At 36.7% G+C, this 21,966-nt stretch overlaps 10 non-coding genes and 14 pseudogenes across 10 annotated transcripts; all 24 read left to right on the forward strand.

Moving 5' to 3' along the window:
* Positions 1-449: 449 nt before the first annotated feature.
* LOC145649320 (5S ribosomal RNA) lies at positions 450-568 on the forward strand (annotated as a pseudogene).
* Positions 569-1,357: 789 nt separating this feature from the next.
* Positions 1,358-1,476, forward strand: LOC145650601 (5S ribosomal RNA). Its single transcript, XR_014116718.1, has one exon. It is a non-coding gene; the product is annotated as a 5S ribosomal RNA (ribosomal RNA).
* Positions 1,477-2,266: 790 nt separating this feature from the next.
* On the forward strand, positions 2,267-2,385 carry LOC145649321 (5S ribosomal RNA; annotated as a pseudogene).
* A 789-nt stretch (positions 2,386-3,174) lies between these two features.
* On the forward strand, positions 3,175-3,293 carry LOC145650612 (5S ribosomal RNA). Its single transcript, XR_014116719.1, has one exon. It is a non-coding gene; the product is annotated as a 5S ribosomal RNA (ribosomal RNA).
* A 790-nt stretch (positions 3,294-4,083) lies between these two features.
* On the forward strand, positions 4,084-4,202 carry LOC145649322 (5S ribosomal RNA; annotated as a pseudogene).
* Positions 4,203-4,991: 789 nt separating this feature from the next.
* LOC145649324 (5S ribosomal RNA) lies at positions 4,992-5,110 on the forward strand (annotated as a pseudogene).
* A 789-nt stretch (positions 5,111-5,899) lies between these two features.
* Positions 5,900-6,018, forward strand: LOC145649325 (5S ribosomal RNA; annotated as a pseudogene).
* Positions 6,019-6,807: 789 nt separating this feature from the next.
* LOC145647122 (5S ribosomal RNA) lies at positions 6,808-6,926 on the forward strand (annotated as a pseudogene).
* A 789-nt stretch (positions 6,927-7,715) lies between these two features.
* On the forward strand, positions 7,716-7,834 carry LOC145650623 (5S ribosomal RNA). Its single transcript, XR_014116720.1, has one exon. It is a non-coding gene; the product is annotated as a 5S ribosomal RNA (ribosomal RNA).
* A 789-nt stretch (positions 7,835-8,623) lies between these two features.
* LOC145650635 (5S ribosomal RNA) lies at positions 8,624-8,742 on the forward strand. The gene has a single exon (XR_014116721.1). It is a non-coding gene; the product is annotated as a 5S ribosomal RNA (ribosomal RNA).
* Positions 8,743-9,531: 789 nt separating this feature from the next.
* LOC145650646 (5S ribosomal RNA) lies at positions 9,532-9,650 on the forward strand. Its single transcript, XR_014116722.1, has one exon. It is a non-coding gene; the product is annotated as a 5S ribosomal RNA (ribosomal RNA).
* Positions 9,651-10,439: 789 nt separating this feature from the next.
* On the forward strand, positions 10,440-10,558 carry LOC145649326 (5S ribosomal RNA; annotated as a pseudogene).
* Positions 10,559-11,346: 788 nt separating this feature from the next.
* Positions 11,347-11,465, forward strand: LOC145646493 (5S ribosomal RNA). Its single transcript, XR_014116188.1, has one exon. It is a non-coding gene; the product is annotated as a 5S ribosomal RNA (ribosomal RNA).
* A 789-nt stretch (positions 11,466-12,254) lies between these two features.
* LOC145646257 (5S ribosomal RNA) lies at positions 12,255-12,373 on the forward strand. The gene has a single exon (XR_014116149.1). It is a non-coding gene; the product is annotated as a 5S ribosomal RNA (ribosomal RNA).
* A 790-nt stretch (positions 12,374-13,163) lies between these two features.
* On the forward strand, positions 13,164-13,282 carry LOC145649739 (5S ribosomal RNA; annotated as a pseudogene).
* A 789-nt stretch (positions 13,283-14,071) lies between these two features.
* Positions 14,072-14,190, forward strand: LOC145646387 (5S ribosomal RNA). The gene has a single exon (XR_014116177.1). It is a non-coding gene; the product is annotated as a 5S ribosomal RNA (ribosomal RNA).
* Positions 14,191-14,980: 790 nt separating this feature from the next.
* LOC145649327 (5S ribosomal RNA) lies at positions 14,981-15,099 on the forward strand (annotated as a pseudogene).
* Positions 15,100-15,889: 790 nt separating this feature from the next.
* LOC145649328 (5S ribosomal RNA) lies at positions 15,890-16,008 on the forward strand (annotated as a pseudogene).
* A 789-nt stretch (positions 16,009-16,797) lies between these two features.
* Positions 16,798-16,916, forward strand: LOC145649718 (5S ribosomal RNA; annotated as a pseudogene).
* Positions 16,917-17,706: 790 nt separating this feature from the next.
* Positions 17,707-17,825, forward strand: LOC145648318 (5S ribosomal RNA; annotated as a pseudogene).
* A 789-nt stretch (positions 17,826-18,614) lies between these two features.
* On the forward strand, positions 18,615-18,733 carry LOC145646505 (5S ribosomal RNA). The gene has a single exon (XR_014116190.1). It is a non-coding gene; the product is annotated as a 5S ribosomal RNA (ribosomal RNA).
* Positions 18,734-19,522: 789 nt separating this feature from the next.
* On the forward strand, positions 19,523-19,641 carry LOC145648320 (5S ribosomal RNA; annotated as a pseudogene).
* A 790-nt stretch (positions 19,642-20,431) lies between these two features.
* Positions 20,432-20,550, forward strand: LOC145648321 (5S ribosomal RNA; annotated as a pseudogene).
* Positions 20,551-21,339: 789 nt separating this feature from the next.
* LOC145646516 (5S ribosomal RNA) lies at positions 21,340-21,458 on the forward strand. The gene has a single exon (XR_014116191.1). It is a non-coding gene; the product is annotated as a 5S ribosomal RNA (ribosomal RNA).
* Positions 21,459-21,966: the final 508 nt, after the last annotated feature.

Raw genomic sequence — 21,966 nt, forward strand, 5'->3', positions numbered from 1 at the left:
CACTTTACTTTAATCTGCAACTGACAAGCTTGTATGTGAAGTGTACAGATTAAATAGAAATATTTTAGTACCAGGGAATAGCAGGTGCTGTAAGATTGTATTGCATCCCTTTAATTTATGTTCAAGCTATCATGTTCAAATTTGAAGTGCAGTGAATAATTAACTCAAACTATCTGTTAGCACCTGGGAATAGCAGATGCTGTACTTTTTTTTGCATCACTTTCATTTACTCTCCAACTCACATGCCTGAATGTGAAGTGCAGTGATTCATCAAAAAACTGTCTGTTAGTGCCTCCGTATACCAGATGTTGTAAGCTTTTATTGCATCATTTAATTTACATTCAAGATAACATTCTAGAATGTCAAGTGCAGGGATTAATAAAAAAAAATTGTCAGATTGGTCTTTGATCATATTTGCTATGATTAGGCAATTTGAGTAAGTGTTTAAGGCTTACGGCCACACCAGCTTGAGAACGCCCAATATCATCTGACCTTGGAAGCTAAGCAAGTTTGGGCCTGGATAGTACTGAGGTGGGACTCTACCTAGGAATACCAGGTGCTGTAAGCTTTTCTTGCATCACTTTAATTTACTTTCAAGCTGACATGCTCAAATGTGAAGTGCAGTGATTAATAAAAAAAACTATCTGTTAGCACCTGGGAATAGCCGATGCTGTAAGTTTTTTTTGCATCACTTTCATTTACTCTCCAACTCACATGCCTGAATGTGAAGTGCAGTGATTCATCAAAAACTATCTGTTAGCACCTTGGACTACGAGATGCTGTAAGCTTCTCTTGAATCACTTTAATTTACTGTCAAGATGACATGCTAGGATGTGAAATGCAGTGATTAATTAAAAAAACTATCTGTTAGCACCTGGGAATAGCAGATGCTGTAAGTTTTTGTTGCATCACTTTACTTTAATCTGCAACTGACAAGCTTGTATGTGAAGTGTACAGATTAAATAGAAATATTTTAGTACCAGGGAATAGCAGGTGCTGTAAGATTGTATTGCATCCCTTTAATTTATGTTCAAGCTATCATGTTCAAATTTGAAGTGCAGTGAATAATTAACTCAAACTATCTGTTAGCACCTGGGAATAGCAGATGCTGTACTTTTTTTTGCATCACTTTCATTTACTCTCCAACTCACATGCCTGAATGTGAAGTGCAGTGATTCATCAAAAAACTGTCTGTTAGTGCCTCCGTATACCAGATGTTGTAAGCTTTTATTGCATCATTTAATTTACATTCAAGATAACATTCTAGAATGTCAAGTGCAGGGATTAATAAAAAAAATTGTCAGATTGGTCTTTGATCATATTTGCTATGATTAGGCAATTTGAGTAAGTGTTTAAGGCTTACGGCCACACCAGCTTGAGAACGCCCAATCTCATCTGACCTTGGAAGCTAAGCAAGTTTGGGCCTGGATAGTACTGAGGTGGGACCCTACCTAGGAATACCAGGTGCTGTAAGCTTTTCTTGCATCACTTTAATTTACTTTCAAGCTGACATGCTCAAATGTGAAGTGCAGTGATTAATAAAAAAAAACTATCTGTTAGCACCTGGGAATAGCCGATGCTGTAAGTTTTTTTTACATCACTTTCATTTACTCTCCAACTCACATGCCTGAATGTGAAGTGCAGTGATTCATCAAAAACTATCTGTTAGCACCTTGGACTACAAGATGCTGTAAGCTTCTCTTGAATCACTTTAATTTACTGTCAAGATGACATGCTAGGATGTGAAATGCAGTGATTAATTAAAAAAACTATCTGTTAGCACCTGGGAATAGCAGATGCTGTAAGTTTTTGTTGCATCACTTTACTTTAATCTGCAACTGACAAGCTTGTATGTGAAGTGTACAGATTAAATAGAAATATTTTAGTACCAGGGAATAGCAGGTGCTGTAAGATTGTATTGCATCCCTTTAATTTATGTTCAAGCTATCATGTTCAAATTTGAAGTGCAGTGAATAATTAACTCAAACTATCTGTTAGCACCTGGGAATAGCAGATGCTGTACTTTTTTTTGCATCACTTTCATTTACTCTCCAACTCACATGCCTGAATGTGAAGTGCAGTGATTCATCAAAAAACTGTCTGTTAGTGCCTCCGTATACCAGATGTTGTAAGCTTTTATTGCATCATTTAATTTACATTCAAGATAACATTCTAGAATGTCAAGTGCAGGGATTAATAAAAAAAATTGTCAGATTGGTCTTTGATCATATTTGCTATGATTAGGCAATTTGAGTAAGTGCTTAAGGCTTACGGCCACACCAGCTTGAGAACGCCCAATATCATCTGACCTTGGAAGCTAAGCAAGTTTGGGCCTGGATAGTACTGAGGTGGGACTCTACCTAGGAATACCAGGTGCTGTAAGCTTTTCTTGCATCACTTTAATTTACTTTCAAGCTGACATGCTCAAATGTGAAGTGCAGTGATTAATAAAAAAAACTATCTGTTAGCACCTGGGAATAGCCGATGCTGTAAGTTTTTTTTGCATCACTTTCATTTACTCTCCAACTCACATGCCTGAATGTGAAGTGCTTTGATTCATCAAAAACTATCTGTTAGCACCTTGGACTACGAGATGCTGTAAGCTTCTCTTGAATCACTTTAATTTACTGTCAAGATGACATGCTAGGATGTGAAATGCAGTGATTAATTAAAAAAACTATCTGTTAGCACCTGGGAATAGCAGATGCTGTAAGTTTTTGTTGCATCACTTTACTTTAATCTGCAACTGACAAGCTTGTATGTGAAGTGTACAGATTAAATAGAAATATTTTAGTACCAGGGAATAGCAGGTGCTGTAAGATTGTATTGCATCCCTTTAATTTATGTTCAAGCTATCATGTTCAAATTTGAAGTGCAGTGAATAATTAACTCAAACTATCTGTTAGCACCTGGGAATAGCAGATGCTGTACTTTTTTTTGCATCACTTTCATTTACTCTCCAACTCACATGCCTGAATGTGAAGTGCAGTGATTCATCAAAAAACTGTCTGTTAGTGCCTCCGTATACCAGATGTTGTAAGCTTTTATTGCATCATTTAATTTACATTCAAGATAACATTCTAGAATGTCAAGTGCAGGGATTAATAAAAAAAATTGTCAGATTGGTCTTTGATCATATTTGCTATGATTAGGCAATTTGAGTAAGTGTTTAAGGCTTACGGCCACACCAGCTTGAGAACGCCCAATCTCATCTGACCTTGGAAGCTAAGCAAGTTTGGGCCTGGATAGTACTGAGGTGGGACCCTACCTAGGAATACCAGGTGCTGTAAGCTTTTCTTGCATCACTTTAATTTACTTTCAAGCTGACATGCTCAAATGTGAAGTGCAGTGATTAATAAAAAAAAACTATCTGTTAGCACCTGGGAATAGCCGATGCTGTAAGTTTTTTTTACATCACTTTCATTTACTCTCCAACTCACATGCCTGAATGTGAAGTGCAGTGATTCATCAAAAACTATCTGTTAGCACCTTGGACTACAAGATGCTGTAAGCTTCTCTTGAATCACTTTAATTTACTGTCAAGATGACATGCTAGGATGTGAAATGCAGTGATTAATTAAAAAAACTATCTGTTAGCACCTGGGAATAGCAGATGCTGTAAGTTTTTGTTGCATCACTTTACTTTAATCTGCAACTGACAAACTTGTATGTGAAGTGTACAGATTAAATAGAAATATTTTAGTACCAGGGAATAGCAGGTGCTGTAAGATTGTATTGCATCCCTTTAATTTATGTTCAAGCTATCATGTTCAAATTTGAAGTGCAGTGAATAATTAACTCAAACTATCTGTTAGCACCTGGGAATAGCAGATGCTGTACTTTTTTTTGCATCACTTTCATTTACTCTCCAACTCACATGCCTGAATGTGAAGTGCAGTGATTCATCAAAAAACTGTCTGTTAGTGCCTCCGTATACCAGATGTTGTAAGCTTTTATTGCATCATTTAATTTACATTCAAGATAACATTCTAGAATGTCAAGTGCAGGGATTAATAAAAAAAATTGTCAGATTGGTCTTTGATCATATTTGCTATGATTAGGCAATTTGAGTAAGTGCTTAAGGCTTACGGCCACACCAGCTTGAGAACGCCCAATATCATCTGACCTTGGAAGCTAAGCAAGTTTGGGCCTGGATAGTACTGAGGTGGGACTCTACCTAGGAATACCAGGTGCTGTAAGCTTTTCTTGCATCACTTTAATTTACTTTCAAGCTGACATGCTCAAATGTGAAGTGCAGTGATTAATAAAAAAAACTATCTGTTAGCACCTGGGAATAGCCGATGCTGTAAGTTTTTTTTGCATCACTTTCATTTACTCTCCAACTCACATGCCTGAATGTGAAGTGCTTTGATTCATCAAAAACTATCTGTTAGCACCTTGGACTACGAGATGCTGTAAGCTTCTCTTGAATCACTTTAATTTACTGTCAAGATGACATGCTAGGATGTGAAATGCAGTGATTAATTAAAAAAACTATCTGTTAGCACCTGGGAATAGCAGATGCTGTAAGTTTTTGTTGCATCACTTTACTTTAATCTGCAACTGACAAGCTTGTATGTGAAGTGTACAGATTAAATAGAAATATTTTAGTACCAGGGAATAGCAGGTGCTGTAAGATTGTATTGCATCCCTTTAATTTATGTTCAAGCTATCATGTTCAAATTTGAAGTGCAGTGAATAATTAACTCAAACTATCTGTTAGCACCTGGGAATAGCAGATGCTGTACTTTTTTTTGCATCACTTTCATTTACTCTCCAACTCACATGCCTGAATGTGAAGTGCAGTGATTCATCAAAAAACTGTCTGTTAGTGCCTCCGTATACCAGATGTTGTAAGCTTTTATTGCATCATTTAATTTACATTCAAGATAACATTCTAGAATGTCAAGTGCAGGGATTAATAAAAAAAATTGTCAGATTGGTCTTTGATCATATTTGCTATGATTAGGCAATTTGAGTAAGTGCTTAAGGCTTACGGCCACACCAGCTTGAGAACGCCCAATATCATCTGACCTTGGAAGCTAAGCAAGTTTGGGCCTGGATAGTACTGAGGTGGGACTCTACCTAGGAATACCAGGTGCTGTAAGCTTTTCTTGCATCACTTTAATTTACTTTCAAGCTGACATGCTCAAATGTGAAGTGCAGTGATTAATAAAAAAAACTATCTGTTAGCACCTGGGAATAGCCGATGCTGTAAGTTTTTTTTGCATCACTTTCATTTACTCTCCAACTCACATGCCTGAATGTGAAGTGCTTTGATTCATCAAAAACTATCTGTTAGCACCTTGGACTACGAGATGCTGTAAGCTTCTCTTGAATCACTTTAATTTACTGTCAAGATGACATGCTAGGATGTGAAATGCAGTGATTAATTAAAAAAACTATCTGTTAGCACCTGGGAATAGCAGATGCTGTAAGTTTTTGTTGCATCACTTTACTTTAATCTGCAACTGACAAGCTTGTATGTGAAGTGTACAGATTAAATAGAAATATTTTAGTACCAGGGAATAGCAGGTGCTGTAAGATTGTATTGCATCCCTTTAATTTATGTTCAAGCTATCATGTTCAAATTTGAAGTGCAGTGAATAATTAACTCAAACTATCTGTTAGCACCTGGGAATAGCAGATGCTGTACTTTTTTTTGCATCACTTTCATTTACTCTCCAACTCACATGCCTGAATGTGAAGTGCAGTGATTCATCAAAAAACTGTCTGTTAGTGCCTCCGTATACCAGATGTTGTAAGCTTTTATTGCATCATTTAATTTACATTCAAGATAACATTCTAGAATGTCAAGTGCAGGGATTAATAAAAAAAATTGTCAGATTGGTCTTTGATCATATTTGCTATGATTAGGCAATTTGAGTAAGTGCTTAAGGCTTACGGCCACACCAGCTTGAGAACGCCCAATATCATCTGACCTTGGAAGCTAAGCAAGTTTGGGCCTGGATAGTACTGAGGTGGGACTCTACCTAGGAATACCAGGTGCTGTAAGCTTTTCTTGCATCACTTTAATTTACTTTCAAGCTGACATGCTCAAATGTGAAGTGCAGTGATTAATAAAAAAAACTATCTGTTAGCACCTGGGAATAGCCGATGCTGTAAGTTTTTTTTGCATCACTTTCATTTACTCTCCAACTCACATGCCTGAATGTGAAGTGCTTTGATTCATCAAAAACTATCTGTTAGCACCTTGGACTACGAGATGCTGTAAGCTTCTCTTGAATCACTTTAATTTACTGTCAAGATGACATGCTAGGATGTGAAATGCAGTGATTAATTAAAAAAACTATCTGTTAGCACCTGGGAATAGCAGATGCTGTAAGTTTTTGTTGCATCACTTTACTTTAATCTGCAACTGACAAGCTTGTATGTGAAGTGTACAGATTAAATAGAAATATTTTAGTACCAGGGAATAGCAGGTGCTGTAAGATTGTATTGCATCCCTTTAATTTATGTTCAAGCTATCATGTTCAAATTTGAAGTGCAGTGAATAATTAACTCAAACTATCTGTTAGCACCTGGGAATAGCAGATGCTGTACTTTTTTTTGCATCACTTTCATTTACTCTCCAACTCACATGCCTGAATGTGAAGTGCAGTGATTCATCAAAAAACTGTCTGTTAGTGCCTCCGTATACCAGATGTTGTAAGCTTTTATTGCATCATTTAATTTACATTCAAGATAACATTCTAGAATGTCAAGTGCAGGGATTAATAAAAAAAATTGTCAGATTGGTCTTTGATCATATTTGCTATGATTAGGCAATTTGAGTAAGTGTTTAAGGCTTATGGCCACACCAGCTTGAGAACGCCCAATCTCATCTGACCTTGGAAGCTAAGCAAGTTTGGGCCTGGATAGTACTGAGGTGGGACCCTACCTAGGAATACCAGGTGCTGTAAGCTTTTCTTGCATCACTTTAATTTACTTTCAAGCTGACATGCTCAAATGTGAAGTGCAGTGATTAATAAAAAAAACTATCTGTTAGCACCTGGGAATAGCCGATGCTGTAAGTTTTTTTTGCATCACTTTCATTTACTCTCCAACTCACATGCCTGAATGTGAAGTGCTTTGATTCATCAAAAACTATCTGTTAGCACCTTGGACTACGAGATGCTGTAAGCTTCTCTTGAATCACTTTAATTTACTGTCAAGATGACATGCTAGGATGTGAAATGCAGTGATTAATTAAAAAAACTATCTGTTAGCACCTGGGAATAGCAGATGCTGTAAGTTTTTGTTGCATCACTTTACTTTAATCTGCAACTGACAAGCTTGTATGTGAAGTGTACAGATTAAATAGAAATATTTTAGTACCAGGGAATAGCAGGTGCTGTAAGATTGTATTGCATCCCTTTAATTTATGTTCAAGCTATCATGTTCAAATTTGAAGTGCAGTGAATAATTAACTCAAACTATCTGTTAGCACCTGGGAATAGCAGATGCTGTACTTTTTTTTGCATCACTTTCATTTACTCTCCAACTCACATGCCTGAATGTGAAGTGCAGTGATTCATCAAAAAACTGTCTGTTAGTGCCTCCGTATACCAGATGTTGTAAGCTTTTATTGCATCATTTAATTTACATTCAAGATAACATTCTAGAATGTCAAGTGCAGGGATTAATAAAAAAAATTGTCAGATTGGTCTTTGATCATATTTGCTATGATTAGGCAATTTGAGTAAGTGTTTAAGGCTTACGGCCACACCAGCTTGAGAACGCCCAATCTCATCTGACCTTGGAAGCTAAGCAAGTTTGGGCCTGGATAGTACTGAGGTGGGACCCTACCTAGGAATACCAGGTGCTGTAAGCTTTTCTTGCATCACTTTAATTTACTTTCAAGCTGACATGCTCAAATGTGAAGTGCAGTGATTAATAAAAAAAACTATCTGTTAGCACCTGGGAATAGCCGATGCTGTAAGTTTTTTTTACATCACTTTCATTTACTCTCCAACTCACATGCCTGAATGTGAAGTGCAGTGATTCATCAAAAACTATCTGTTAGCACCTTGGACTACGAGATGCTGTAAGCTTCTCTTGAATCACTTTAATTTACTGTCAAGATGACATGCTAGGATGTGAAATGCAGTGATTAATTAAAAAAACTATCTGTTAGCACCTGGGAATAGCAGATGCTGTAAGTTTTTGTTGCATCACTTTACTTTAATCTGCAACTGACAAGCTTGTATGTGAAGTGTACAGATTAAATAGAAATATTTTAGTACCAGGGAATAGCAGGTGCTGTAAGATTGTATTGCATCCCTTTAATTTATGTTCAAGCTATCATGTTCAAATTTGAAGTGCAGTGAATAATTAACTCAAACTATCTGTTAGCACCTGGGAATAGCAGATGCTGTACTTTTTTTTGCATCACTTTCATTTACTCTCCAACTCACATGCCTGAATGTGAAGTGCAGTGATTCATCAAAAAACTGTCTGTTAGTGCCTCCGTATACCAGATGTTGTAAGCTTTTATTGCATCATTTAATTTACATTCAAGATAACATTCTAGAATGTCAAGTGCAGGGATTAATAAAAAAAATTGTCAGATTGGTCTTTGATCATATTTGCTATGATTAGGCAATTTGAGTAAGTGTTTAAGGCTTACGGCCACACCAGCTTGAGAACGCCCAATCTCATCTGACCTTGGAAGCTAAGCAAGTTTGGGCCTGGATAGTACTGAGGTGGGACCCTACCTAGGAATACCAGGTGCTGTAAGCTTTTCTTGCATCACTTTAATTTACTTTCAAGCTGACATGCTCAAATGTGAAGTGCAGTGATTAATAAAAAAAACTATCTGTTAGCACCTGGGAATAGCCGATGCTGTAAGTTTTTTTTGCATCACTTTCATTTACTCTCCAACTCACATGCCTGAATGTGAAGTGCTTTGATTCATCAAAAACTATCTGTTAGCACCTTGGACTACGAGATGCTGTAAGCTTCTCTTGAATCACTTTAATTTACTGTCAAGATGACATGCTAGGATGTGAAATGCAGTGATTAATTAAAAAAACTATCTGTTAGCACCTGGGAATAGCAGATGCTGTAAGTTTTTGTTGCATCACTTTACTTTAATCTGCAACTGACAAGCTTGTATGTGAAGTGTACAGATTAAATAGAAATATTTTAGTACCAGGGAATAGCAGGTGCTGTAAGATTGTATTGCATCCCTTTAATTTATGTTCAAGCTATCATGTTCAAATTTGAAGTGCAGTGAATAATTAACTCAAACTATCTGTTAGCACCTGGGAATAGCAGATGCTGTACTTTTTTTTGCATCACTTTCATTTACTCTCCAACTCACATGCCTGAATGTGAAGTGCAGTGATTCATCAAAAAACTGTCTGTTAGTGCCTCCGTATACCAGATGTTGTAAGCTTTTATTGCATCATTTAATTTACATTCAAGATAACATTCTAGAATGTCAAGTGCAGGGATTAATAAAAAAAATTGTCAGATTGGTCTTTGATCATATTTGCTATGATTAGGCAATTTGAGTAAGTGTTTAAGGCTTACGGCCACACCAGCTTGAGAACGCCCAATCTCATCTGACCTTGGAAGCTAAGCAAGTTTGGGCCTGGATAGTACTGAGGTGGGACCCTACCTAGGAATACCAGGTGCTGTAAGCTTTTCTTGCATCACTTTAATTTACTTTCAAGCTGACATGCTCAAATGTGAAGTGCAGTGATTAATAAAAAAAACTATCTGTTAGCACCTGGGAATAGCCGATGCTGTAAGTTTTTTTTACATCACTTTCATTTACTCTCCAACTCACATGCCTGAATGTGAAGTGCAGTGATTCATCAAAAACTATCTGTTAGCACCTTGGACTACGAGATGCTGTAAGCTTCTCTTGAATCACTTTAATTTACTGTCAAGATGACATGCTAGGATGTGAAATGCAGTGATTAATTAAAAAAACTATCTGTTAGCACCTGGGAATAGCAGATGCTGTAAGTTTTTGTTGCATCACTTTACTTTAATCTGCAACTGACAAGCTTGTATGTGAAGTGTACAGATTAAATAGAAATATTTTAGTACCAGGGAATAGCAGGTGCTGTAAGATTGTATTGCATCCCTTTAATTTATGTTCAAGCTATCATGTTCAAATTTGAAGTGCAGTGAATAATTAACTCAAACTATCTGTTAGCACCTGGGAATAGCAGATGCTGTACTTTTTTTTGCATCACTTTCATTTACTCTCCAACTCACATGCCTGAATGTGAAGTGCAGTGATTCATCAAAAAACTGTCTGTTAGTGCCTCCGTATACCAGATGTTGTAAGCTTTTATTGCATCATTTAATTTACATTCAAGATAACATTCTAGAATGTCAAGTGCAGGGATTAATAAAAAAAATTGTCAGATTGGTCTTTGATCATATTTGCTATGATTAGGCAATTTGAGTAAGTGCTTAAGGCTTACGGCCACACCAGCTTGAGAACGCCCAATATCATCTGACCTTGGAAGCTAAGCAAGTTTGGGCCTGGATAGTACTGAGGTGGGACTCTACCTAGGAATACCAGGTGCTGTAAGCTTTTCTTGCATCACTTTAATTTACTTTCAAGCTGACATGCTCAAATGTGAAGTGCAGTGATTAATAAAAAAACTATCTGTTAGCACCTGGGAATAGCCGATGCTGTAAGTATTTTTTGCATCACTTTCATTTACTCTCCAACTCACATGCCTGAATGTGAAGTGCAGTGATTCATCAAAAACTATCTGTTAGCACCTTGGACTACGAGATGCTGTAAGCTTCTCTTGAATCACTTTAATTTACTGTCAAGATGACATGCTAGGATGTGAAATGCAGTGATTAATTAAAAAAACTATCTGTTAGCACCTGGGAATAGCAGATGCTGTAAGTTTTTGTTGCATCACTTTACTTTAATCTGCAACTGACAAGCTTGTATGTGAAGTGTACAGATTAAATAGAAATATTTTAGTACCAGGGAATAGCAGGTGCTGTAAGATTGTATTGCATCCCTTTAATTTATGTTCAAGCTATCATGTTCAAATTTGAAGTGCAGTGAATAATTAACTCAAACTATCTGTTAGCACCTGGGAATAGCAGATGCTGTACTTTTTTTTGCATCACTTTCATTTACTCTCCAACTCACATGCCTGAATGTGAAGTGCAGTGATTCATCAAAAAACTGTCTGTTAGTGCCTCCGTATACCAGATGTTGTAAGCTTTTATTGCATCATTTAATTTACATTCAAGATAACATTCTAGAATGTCAAGTGCAGGGATTAATAAAAAAAATTGTCAGATTGGTCTTTGATCATATTTGCTATGATTAGGCAATTTGAGTAAGTGTTTAAGGCTTACGGCCACACCAGCTTGAGAACGCCCAATCTCATCTGACCTTGGAAGCTAAGCAAGTTTGGGCCTGGATAGTACTGAGGTGGGACTCTACCTAGGAATACCAGGTGCTGTAAGCTTTTCTTGCATCACTTTAATTTACTTTCAAGCTGACATGCTCAAATGTGAAGTGCAGTGATTAATAAAAAAAACTATCTGTTAGCACCTGGGAATAGCCGATGCTGTAAGTTTTTTTTACATCACTTTCATTTACTGTCCAACTCACATGCCTGAATGTGAAGTGCAGTGATTCATCAAAAACTATCTGTTAGCACCTTGGACTACGAGATGCTGTAAGCTTCTCTTGAATCACTTTAATTTACTGTCAAGATGACATGCTAGGATGTGAAATGCAGTGATTAATTAAAAAAACTATCTGTTAGCACCTGGGAATAGCAGATGCTGTAAGTTTTTGTTGCATCACTTTACTTTAATCTGCAACTGACAAGCTTGTATGTGAAGTGTACAGATTAAATAGAAATATTTTAGTACCAGGGAATAGCAGGTGCTGTAAGATTGTATTGCATCCCTTTAATTTATGTTCAAGCTATCATGTTCAAATTTGAAGTGCAGTGAATAATTAACTCAAACTATCTGTTAGCACCTGGGAATAGCAGATGCTGTACTTTTTTTTGCATCACTTTCATTTACTCTCCAACTCACATGCCTGAATGTGAAGTGCAGTGATTCATCAAAAAACTGTCTGTTAGTGCCTCCGTATACCAGATGTTGTAAGCTTTTATTGCATCATTTAATTTACATTCAAGATAACATTCTAGAATGTCAAGTGCAGGGATTAATAAAAAAAATTGTCAGATTGGTCTTTGATCATATTTGCTATGATTAGGCAATTTGAGTAAGTGTTTAAGGCTTACGGCCACACCAGCTTGAGAACACCCAATCTCATCTGACCTTGGAAGCTAAGCAAGTTTGGGCCTGGATAGTACTGAGGTGGGACTCTACCTAGGAATACCAGGTGCTGTAAGCTTTTCTTACATCACTTTAATTTACTTTCAAGCTGACATGCTCAAATGTGAAGTGCAGTGATTAATAAAAAAAACTATCTGTTAGCACCTGGGAATAGCAGATGCTGTAAGTTTTTTTTGCATCACTTTCATTTACTCTCCAACTCACATGCCTGAATGTGAAGTGCAGTGATTCATCAAAAACTATCTGTTAGCACCTTGGACTACGAGATGCTGTAAGCTTCTCTTGAATCACTTTAATTTACTGTCAAGATGACATGCTAGGATGTGAAATGCAGTGATTAATTAAAAAAACTATCTGTTAGCACCTGGGAATAGCAGATGCTGTAAGTTTTTGTTGCATCACTTTACTTTAATCTGCAACTGACAAGCTTGTATGTGAAGTGTACAGATTAAATAGAAATATTTTAGTACCAGGGAATAGCAGGTGCTGTAAGATTGTATTGCATCCCTTTAATTTATGTTCAAGCTATCATGTTCAAATTTGAAGTGCAGTGAATAATTAACTCAAACTATCTGTTAGCACCTGGGAATAGCAGATGCTGTACGTTTTTTTTGCATCACTTTCATTTACTCTCCAACTCACATGCCTGAATGTGAAGTGCAGTGATTCATCAAAAAACTGTCTGTTAGTGCCTCCGTATACCAGATGTTGTAAGCTTTTATTGCATCATTTAATTTACATTCAAGATAACATTCTAGAATGTCAAGTGCAGGGATTAATAAAAAAAATTGTCAGATTGGTCTTTGATCATATTTGCTATGATTAGGAAATTTGAGTAAGTGTTTAAGGCTTATGGCCACACCAGCTTGAGAACGTTCAATCTCATCTGACCTTGGAAGCTAAGCAAGTTTGGGCCTGGATAGTACTGAGGTGGGACCCTACCTAGGAATACCAGGTGCTGTAAGCTTTTCTTGCATCACTTTAATTTACTTTCAAGCTGACATGCTCAAATGTGAAGTGCAGTGATTAATAAAAAAAACTATCTGTTAGCACCTGGGAATAGCCGATGCTGTAAGTTTTTTTTGCATCACTTTCATTTACTCTCCAACTCACATGCCTGAATGTGAAGTGCAGTGATTCATCAAAAACTATCTGTTAGCACCTTGGACTACGAGATGCTGTAAGCTTCTCTTGAATCACTTTAATTTACTGTCAAGATGACATGCTAGGATGTGAAATGCAGTGATTAATTAAAAAAACTATCTGTTAGCACCTGGGAATAGCAGATGCTGTAAGTTTTTGTTGCATCACTTTACTTTAATCTGCAACTGACAAGCTTGTATGTGAAGTGTACAGATTAAATAGAAATATTTTAGTACCAGGGAATAGCAGGTGCTGTAAGATTGTATTGCATCCCTTTAATTTATGTTCAAGCTATCATGTTCAAATTTGAAGTGCAGTGAATAATTAACTCAAACTATCTGTTAGCACCTGGGAATAGCAGATGCTGTACTTTTTTTTGCATCACTTTCATTTACTCTCCAACTCACATGCCTGAATGTGAAGTGCAGTGATTCATCAAAAAACTGTCTGTTAGTGCCTCCGTATACCAGATGTTGTAAGCTTTTATTGCATCATTTAATTTACATTCAAGATAACATTCTAGAATGTCAAGTGCAGGGATTAATAAAAAAAATTGTCAGATTGGTCTTTGATCATATTTGCTATGATTAGGCAATTTGAGTAAGTGTTTAAGGCTTACGGCCACACCAGCTTGAGAACACCCAATCTCATCTGACCTTGGAAGCTAAGCAAGTTTGGGCCTGGATAGTACTGAGGTGGGACTCTACCTAGGAATACCAGGTGCTGTAAGCTTTTCTTACATCACTTTAATTTACTTTCAAGCTGACATGCTCAAATGTGAAGTGCAGTGATTAATAAAAAAAACTATCTGTTAGCACCTGGGAATAGCAGATGCTGTAAGTTTTTTTTGCATCACTTTCATTTACTCTCCAACTCACATGCCTGAATGTGAAGTGCAGTGATTCATCAAAAACTATCTGTTAGCACCTTGGACTACGAGATGCTGTAAGCTTCTCTTGAATCACTTTAATTTACTGTCAAGATGACATGCTAGGATGTGAAATGCAGTGATTAATTAAAAAAACTATCTGTTAGCACCTGGGAATAGCAGATGCTGTAAGTTTTTGTTGCATCACTTTACTTTAATCTGCAACTGACAAGCTTGTATGTGAAGTGTACAGATTAAATAGAAATATTTTAGTACCAGGGAATAGCAGGTGCTGTAAGATTGTATTGCATCCCTTTAATTTATGTTCAAGCTATCATGTTCAAATTTGAAGTGCAGTGAATAATTAACTCAAACTATCTGTTAGCACATGGGAATAGCAGATGCTGTACGTTTTTTTTGCATCACTTTCATTTACTCTCCAACTCACATGCCTGAATGTGAAGTGCAGTGATTCATCAAAAAACTGTCTGTTAGTGCCTCCGTATACCAGATGTTGTAAGCTTTTATTGCATCATTTAATTTACATTCAAGATAACATTCTAGAATGTCAAGTGCAGGGATTAATAAAAAAAATTGTCAGATTGGTCTTTGATCATATTTGCTATGATTAGGCAATTTGAGTAAGTGCTTAAGGCTTACGGCCACACCAGCTTGAGAACGCCCAATATCATCTGACCTTGGAAGCTAAGCAAGTTTGGGCCTGGATAGTACTGAGGTGGGACTCTACCTAGGAATACCAGGTGCTGTAAGCTTTTCTTACATCACTTTAATTTACTTTCAAGCTGACATGCTCAAATGTGAAGTGCAGTGATTAATAAAAAAAACTATCTGTTAGCACCTGGGAATAGCAGATGCTGTAAGTTTTTTTTGCATCACTTTCATTTACTCTCCAACTCACATGCCTGAATGTGAAGTGCAGTGATTCATCAAAAACTATCTGTTAGCACCTTGGACTACGAGATGCTGTAAGCTTCTCTTGAATCACTTTAATTTACTGTCAAGATGACATGCTAGGATGTGAAATGCAGTGATTAATTAAAAAAACTATCTGTTAGCACCTGGGAATAGCAGATGCTGTAAGTTTTTGTTGCATCACTTTACTTTAATCTGCAACTGACAAGCTTGTATGTGAAGTGTACAGATTAAATAGAAATATTTTAGTACCAGGGAATAGCAGGTGCTGTAAGATTGTATTGCATCCCTTTAATTTATGTTCAAGCTATCATGTTCAAATTTGAAGTGCAGTGAATAATTAACTCAAACTATCTGTTAGCACCTGGGAATAGCAGATGCTGTACGTTTTTTTTGCATCACTTTCATTTACTCTCCAACTCACATGCCTGAATGTGAAGTGCAGTGATTCATCAAAAAACTGTCTGTTAGTGCCTCCGTATACCAGATGTTGTAAGCTTTTATTGCATCATTTAATTTACATTCAAGATAACATTCTAGAATGTCAAGTGCAGGGATTAATAAAAAAAATTGTCAGATTGGTCTTTGATCATATTTGCTATGATTAGGCAATTTGAGTAAGTGCTTAAGGCTTACGGCCACACCAGCTTGAGAACGCCCAATATCATCTGACCTTGGAAGCTAAGCAAGTTTGGGCCTGGATAGTACTGAGGTGGGACTCTACCTAGGAATACCAGGTGCTGTAAGCTTTTCTTGCATCACTTTAATTTACTTTCAAGCTGACATGCTCAAATGTGAAGTGCAGTGATTAATAAAAAAAACTATCTGTTAGCACCTGGGAATAGCCGATGCTGTAAGTTTTTTTTGCATCACTTTCATTTACTCTCCAACTCACATGCCTGAATGTGAAGTGCAGTGATTCATCAAAAACTATCTGTTAGCACCTTGGACTACGAGATGCTGTAAGCTTCTCTTGAATCACTTTAATTTACTGTCAAGATGACATGCTAGGATGTGAAATGCAGTGATTAATTAAAAAAACTATCTGTTAGCACCTGGGAATAGCAGATGCTGTAAGTTTTTGTTGCATCACTTTACTTTAATCTGCAACTGACAAGCTTGTATGTGAAGTGTACAGATTAAATAGAAATATTTTAGTACCAGGGAATAGCAGGTGCTGTAAGATTGTATTGCATCCCTTTAATTTATGTTCAAGCTATCATGTTCAAATTTGAAGTGCAGTGAATAATTAACTCAAACTATCTGTTAGCACCTGGGAATAGCAGATGCTGTACTTTTTTTTGCATCACTTTCATTTACTCTCCAACTCACATGCCTGAATGTGAAGTGCAGTGATTCATCAAAAAACTGTCTGTTAGTGCCTCCGTATACCAGATGTTGTAAGCTTTTATTGCATCATTTAATTTACATTCAAGATAACATTCTAGAATGTCAAGTGCAGGGATTAATAAAAAAAATTGTCAGATTGGTCTTTGATCATATTTGCTATGATTAGGAAATTTGAGTAAGTGTTTAAGGCTTATGGCCACACCAGCTTGAGAACGCTCAATCTCATCTGACCTTGGAAGCTAAGCAAGTTTGGGCCTGGATCGTACTGAGGTGGGACCCTACCTAGGAATACCAGGTGCTGTAAGCTTTTCTTGCATCACTTTAATTTACTTTCAAGCTGACATGCTCAAATGTGAAGTGCAGTGATTAATAAAAAAAACTATCTGTTAGCACCTGGGAATAGCAGATGCTGTAAGTTTTTTTGGCATCACTTTCATTTACTCTCCAACTCACATGCCTGAATGTGAAGTGCAGTGATTCATCAAAAACTATCTGTTAGCACCTTGGACTACGAGATGCTGTAAGCTTCTCTTGAATCACTTTAATTTACTGTCAAGATGACATGCTAGGATGTGAAATGCAGTGATTAATTAAAAAAACTATCTGTTAGCACCTGGGAATAGCAGATGCTGTAAGTTTTTGTTGCATCACTTTACTTTAATCTGCAACTGACAAGCTTGTATGTGAAGTGTACAGATTAAATAGAAATATTTTAGTACCAGGGAATAGCAGGTGCTGTAAGATTGTATTGCATCCCTTTAATTTATGTTCAAGCTATCATGTTCAAATTTGAAGTGCAGTGAATAATTAACTCAAACTATCTGTTAGCACCTGGGAATAGCAGATGCTGTACGTTTTTTTTGCATCACTTTCATTTACTCTCCAACTCACATGCCTGAATGTGAAGTGCAGTGATTCATCAAAAAACTGTCTGTTAGTGCCTCCGTATACCAGATGTTGTAAGCTTTTATTGCATCATTTAATTTACATTCAAGATAACATTCTAGAATGTCAAGTGCAGGGATTAATAAAAAAAATTGTCAGATTGGTCTTTGATCATATTTGCTATGATTAGGAAATTTGAGTAAGTGTTTAAGGCTTATGGCCACACCAGCTTGAGAACGCTCAATCTCATCTGACCTTGGAAGCTAAGCAAGTTTGGGCCTGGATAGTACTGAGGTGGGACCCTACCTAGGAATACCAGGTGCTGTAAGCTTTTCTTGCATCACTTTAATTTACTTTCAAGCTGACATGCTCAAATGTGAAGTGCAGTGATTAATAAAAAAAACTATCTGTTAGCACCTGGGAATAGCCGATGCTGTAAGTTTTTTTTGCATCACTTTCATTTACTCTCCAACTCACATGCCTGAATGTGAAGTGCAGTGATTCATCAAAAACTATCTGTTAGCACCTTGGACTACGAGATGCTGTAAGCTTCTCTTGAATCACTTTAATTTACTGTCAAGATGACATGCTAGGATGTGAAATGCAGTGATTAATTAAAAAAACTATCTGTTAGCACCTGGGAATAGCAGATGCTGTAAGTTTTTGTTGCATCACTTTACTTTAATCTGCAACTGACAAGCTTGTATGTGAAGTGTACAGATTAAATAGAAATATTTTAGTACCAGGGAATAGCAGGTGCTGTAAGATTGTATTGCATCCCTTTAATTTATGTTCAAGCTATCATGTTCAAATTTGAAGTGCAGTGAATAATTAACTCAAACTATCTGTTAGCACCTGGGAATAGCAGATGCTGTACTTTTTTTTGCATCACTTTCATTTACTCTCCAACTCACATGCCTGAATGTGAAGTGCAGTGATTCATCAAAAAACTGTCTGTTAGTGCCTCCGTATACCAGATGTTGTAAGCTTTTATTGCATCATTTAATTTACATTCAAGATAACATTCTAGAATGTCAAGTGCAGGGATTAATAAAAAAAATTGTCAGATTGGTCTTTGATCATATTTGCTATGATTAGGCAATTTGAGTAAGTGTTTAAGGCTTACGGCCACACCAGCTTGAGAACGCCCAATCTCATCTGACCTTGGAAGCTAAGCAAGTTTGGGCCTGGATAGTACTGAGGTGGGACTCTACCTAGGAATACCAGGTGCTGTAAGCTTTTCTTGCATCACTTTAATTTACTTTCAAGCTGACATGCTCAAATGTGAAGTGCAGTGATTAATAAAAAAAACTATCTGTTAGCACCTGGGAATAGCCGATGCTGTAAGTTTTTTTTACATCACTTTCATTTACTCTCCAACTCACATGCCTGAATGTGAAGTGCTTTGATTCATCAAAAACTATCTGTTAGCACCTTGGACTACGAGATGCTGTAAGCTTCTCTTGAATCACTTTAATTTACTGTCAAGATGACATGCTAGGATGTGAAATGCAGTGATTAATTAAAAAAACTATCTGTTAGCACCTGGGAATAGCAGATGCTGTAAGTTTTTGTTGCATCACTTTACTTTAATCTGCAACTGACAAGCTTGTATGTGAAGTGTACAGATTAAATAGAAATATTTTAGTACCAGGGAATAGCAGGTGCTGTAAGATTGTATTGCATCCCTTTAATTTATGTTCAAGCTATCATGTTCAAATTTGAAGTGCAGTGAATAATTAACTCAAACTATCTGTTAGCACCTGGGAATAGCAGATGCTGTACTTTTTTTTGCATCACTTTCATTTACTCTCCAACTCACATGCCTGAATGTGAAGTGCAGTGATTCATCAAAAAACTGTCTGTTAGTGCCTCCGTATACCAGATGTTGTAAGCTTTTATTGCATCATTTAATTTACATTCAAGATAACATTCTAGAATGTCAAGTGCAGGGATTAATAAAAAAAATTGTCAGATTGGTCTTTGATCATATTTGCTATGATTAGGAAATTTGAGTAAGTGTTTAAGGCTTATGGCCACACCAGCTTGAGAACGCTCAATCTCATCTGACCTTGGAAGCTAAGCAAGTTTGGGCCTGGATAGTACTGAGGTGGGACCCTACCTAGGAATACCAGGTGCTGTAAGCTTTTCTTGCATCACTTTAATTTACTTTCAAGCTGACATGCTCAAATGTGAAGTGCAGTGATTAATAAAAAAAACTATCTGTTAGCACCTGGGAATAGCAGATGCTGTAAGTTTTTTTGGCATCACTTTCATTTACTCTCCAACTCACATGCCTGAATGTGAAGTGCAGTGATTCATCAAAAACTATCTGTTAGCACCTTGGACTACGAGATGCTGTAAGCTTCTCTTGAATCACTTTAATTTACTGTCAAGATGACATGCTAGGATGTGAAATGCAGTGATTAATTAAAAAAACTATCTGTTAGCACCTGGGAATAGCAGATGCTGTAAGTTTTTGTTGCATCACTTTACTTTAATCTGCAACTGACAAGCTTGTATGTGAAGTGTACAGATTAAATAGAAATATTTTAGTACCAGGGAATAGCAGGTGCTGTAAGATTGTATTGCATCCCTTTAATTTATGTTCAAGCTATCATGTTCAAATTTGAAGTGCAGTGAATAATTAACTCAAACTATCTGTTAGCACCTGGGAATAGCAGATGCTGTACGTTTTTTTTGCATCACTTTCATTTACTCTCCAACTCACATGCCTGAATGTGAAGTGCAGTGATTCATCAAAAAACTGTCTGTTAGTGCCTCCGTATACCAGATGTTGTAAGCTTTTATTGCATCATTTAATTTACATTCAAGATAACATTCTAGAATTTCAAGTGCAGGGATTAATAAAAAAAATTGTCAGATTGGTCTTTGATCATATTTGCTATGATTAGGAAATTTGAGTAAGTGTTTAAGGCTTATGGCCACACCAGCTTGAGAACGCTCAATCTCATCTGACCTTGGAAGCTAAGCAAGTTTGGGCCTGGATAGTACTGAGGTGGGACCCTACCTAGGAATACCAGGTGCTGTAAGCTTTTCTTGCATCACTTTAATTTACTTTCAAGCTGACATGCTCAAATGTGAAGTGCAGTGATTAATAAAAAAAACTATCTGTTAGCACCTGGGAATAGCCGATGCTGTAAGTTTTTTTTGCATCACTTTCATTTACTCTCCAACTCACATGCCTGAATGTGAAGTGCAGTGATTCATCAAAAACTATCTGTTAGCACCTTGGACTACGAGATGCTGTAAGCTTCTCTTGAATCACTTTAATTTACTGTCAAGATGACATGCTAGGATGTGAAATGCAGTGATTAATTAAAAAAACTATCTGTTAGCACCTGGGAATAGCAGATGCTGTAAGTTTTTGTTGCATCACTTTACTTTAATCTGCAACTGACAAGCTTGTATGTGAAGTGTACAGATTAAATAGAAATATTTTAGTACCAGGGAATAGCAGGTGCTGTAAGATTGTATTGCATCCCTTTAATTTATGTTCAAGCTATCATGTTCAAATTTGAAGTGCAGTGAATAATTAACTCAAACTATCTGTTAGCACCTGGGAATAGCAGATGCTGTACTTTTTTTTGCATCACTTTCATTTACTCTCCAACTCACATGCCTGAATGTGAAGTGCAGTGATTCATCAAAAAACTGTCTGTTAGTGCCTCCGTATACCAGATGTTGTAAGCTTTTATTGCATCATTTAATTTACATTCAAGATAACATTCTAGAATGTCAAGTGCAGGGATTAATAAAAAAAATTGTCAGATTGGTCTTTGATCATATTTGCTATGATTAGGCAATTTGAGTAAGTGTTTAAGGCTTACGGCCACACCAGCTTGAGAACGCCCAATCTCATCTGACCTTGGAAGCTAAGCAAGTTTGGGCCTGGATAGTACTGAGGTGGGACTCTACCTAGGAATACCAGGTGCTGTAAGCTTTTCTTGCATCACTTTAATTTACTTTCAAGCTGACATGCTCAAATGTGAAGTGCAGTGATTAATAAAAAAAACTATCTGTTAGCACCTGGGAATAGCCGATGCTGTAAGTTTTTTTTACATCACTTTCATTTACTCTCCAACTCACATGCCTGAATGTGAAGTGCTTTGATTCATCAAAAACTATCTGTTAGCACCTTGGACTACGAGATGCTGTAAGCTTCTCTTGAATCACTTTAATTTACTGTCAAGATGACATGCTAGGATGTGAAATGCAGTGATTAATTAAAAAAACTATCTGTTAGCACCTGGGAATAGCAGATGCTGTAAGTTTTTGTTGCATCACTTTACTTTAATCTGCAACTGACAAGCTTGTATGTGAAGTGTACAGATTAAATAGAAATATTTTAGTACCAGGGAATAGCAGGTGCTGTAAGATTGTATTGCATCCCTTTAATTTATGTTCAAGCTATCATGTTCAAATTTGAAGTGCAGTGAATAATTAACTCA

Source organism: Electrophorus electricus, chromosome 13 (genome assembly GCF_041902795.1).
Source record: "Electrophorus electricus isolate QZ-2024a chromosome 13, ASM4190279v1, whole genome shotgun sequence".
NCBI classification, from domain to species: Eukaryota; Metazoa; Chordata; class Actinopteri; order Gymnotiformes; family Gymnotidae; genus Electrophorus; species Electrophorus electricus.